Raw genomic sequence first — 2,534 nt, 5'->3', positions numbered from 1 at the left:
CTGAACCAATGTGATCATTCCATTTCATATTTCTACAAAGTGTGACACCAAGGCGTTTGTATGAGTTGGCTGATTCCAACTGTGACTCATTGATATTAGTCACGGGATACTACATTTTGTGAAGTGCACAATTTTATATTTCCGAGCATATAAGCTTCAACACCTTATCAGTATTTGTGCATCTTTTTTTATTAGACAGTACTTCATTATACATAGCATCATCTGCAAAAAAGCATGAGCTTACTATTAATACTGACAGCTCATTAATATACTACATGAATAACAGGGGCCCCAGCTTGCTTCCCTGGGGCACATCTGAAGCTGTTATTCCAAGTAGGTTATAATGGGCCAGGAGTGTGACAGATTTAAGCCAAGAGTTTATTAGCAGCTATTCCAGTATTCGCCTGAGTTGATTCAGGATTACGTAATGTTCATCAAGCTTATCCTAAGACACTGTGAACACAGTGCTTCCTGAATTCCATTAATTTTAGAACATTATAATAATAAGTATAATGAAAGCTGAAGCGATGTTAGGTATTCCTACACAGAGTGGAGGTAAGTGACAGTGAAACATTTCCTAAGCTTGGCCCTGGGAACAACCAGTTTCATAGTGAGTACATTCGTGTACAAATAGGGACATGCACATCGTATGCAAATAATGTTTGCGTCTCAAAGCCACTGCTGTTTCATTTCTCAACAATCTCACAGAACAATAGGTGTTTGTTAAATAAAAGCCTACACGAAGTTTGTAAATCAACATCATCTAAGGCAAAGATGACAGGTGTATGGGAAATGTTTTCTGTTCTTGAATTTGCATACCACAGGTTCAGACAGTGGACAATATTCACACTGTACAGGCATCCAGAACTTCTCCTGCAGCAACTGACTGGGAACAGGGTTGGTGAAATAACTGAATACTAACTGTAATTGTAACTCCGTATCAGCCTTTGCAATAAGGTTGATATTTGACATTTGGCATGCTCCAATACTAATTCTTTCACTGAGGAATCTTACTTCACCTTTTTGTGTCTAAAAGTCTTTTCAAGTTTTTCAGCCCAGTACTAGGCTAGGGCAAGTCTTGTGGGGCGTGCGACATTACAGGTGACGTTCCGTGCCCTGGACTTCACCACAGTCACATTTGTCATTCACTTCATCTTCGAGGCTCCGAGCTTGTGTCACCTCGCACATACGGATCTGGACTCTAAGGGGCACGCATATTCTCCTGTGAAAAAATTCTTAATCCAGGAATCATCTTACAATAAGATAGGATTTGTCATTTAGAGCACAATGGAAATAGAGACCTCAAAATATACTCTCTAAGATAAAAAAAGATGCACTAGAAAGGAATTATCCAGATGGACAGACATTGGTAGATGCGATGTACATGTACAAACAAACAAATGATAACAGTTTCAAAAAAAATTGCTTATTTATTCAAGAGAAAGAGCTTCACAAATTGAGCAAGTCAGTAGCACGTTGGTCCACTTCTGGCCCTTATTCAAGCATTTATTCAGCTTGGTCTGGATTGTTAGAGCCATTGTATGTCCTTCTCAGGGTATTGTGCCAAATTCTGTTCAACTTGTGTGTTAGATTGTCAAAATCTGTAGCTGGTTGGAGGGCACTGTGCATAATACTGCAAATGTTATCTATCGGGGAGAGATCTGGCGACCTCGGTGGCCGACATAAGATTTGACCGACACGAAGACGAGCAGTACGGGGTGTGGCAGAACTGACTGAGCAGTTTTAAGGAGCAATAAAAAGTAAATCTGGATGTATAGAGAAAAATGTTTTTATTTTCTAAATTAGTACAATATACCATTTTACATTCATTTAGTTTTGAAAATAATGTCCTCAAGATGGCGGCTGTTAGCGTCAATACATCGTTGTAGACGATCCCTGAAGTTTTGAGCAGCTCTTGCACATGTATCGCGCGGTGTGACATTCACTTCGTCAATAATCCACTCTTTTAACACTGATAGGGTGTGAGGGCGGATTTTGAAAACCTTTTCCTTCAGATATCTCCAAAGAAAGTAGTCACAAATGCTCAAATCTGGTGACCACATAGGCCACCCGACATCACCTCTCGAAGAGACGAGGCATCCCGGAAACATTTCTCTCGAAACGTCAAGCGAAATTCGAGCTGTGTGAGCAGCAGCTCCATCCTGTTCAAACCACAAGTCCCCCAGTCGGTGTGTTCTTCAACAATCTTGTCCATTTTGGGTTGCAGAAAATTTTGCAACATTGAAACATAACTTGTGGAATTCACTTTCTCGGTCACTTCTTCCTCAAAAAAGTAAGGGCCTACCACATCTAGTTGTGATATGGCACACCACACTGTCACTTTAGGAGAATGTTGCTGTGTTTCACATATAATTCGGGGGCTATTTTCAGCGTAGTAACAAAAGTTTTGCTTATTCACACACCCACTAAGGTGAAAATGTGTCTCGTCACTACTGAAGAAAGCTGCATTCGGAGGCATCTGAGTAACCATTTGCTCACACAGATTGTGACATTTGGCGTAGTCTGCTGGGCGT

Source organism: Schistocerca americana, chromosome 11 (assembly GCF_021461395.2).
Source record: "Schistocerca americana isolate TAMUIC-IGC-003095 chromosome 11, iqSchAmer2.1, whole genome shotgun sequence".
Lineage (NCBI taxonomy): Eukaryota > Metazoa > Arthropoda > Insecta > Orthoptera > Acrididae > Schistocerca > Schistocerca americana.
The sequence above is the reverse complement of the archived record's forward strand: the minus strand, read 5'-3'. Positions refer to the sequence as shown.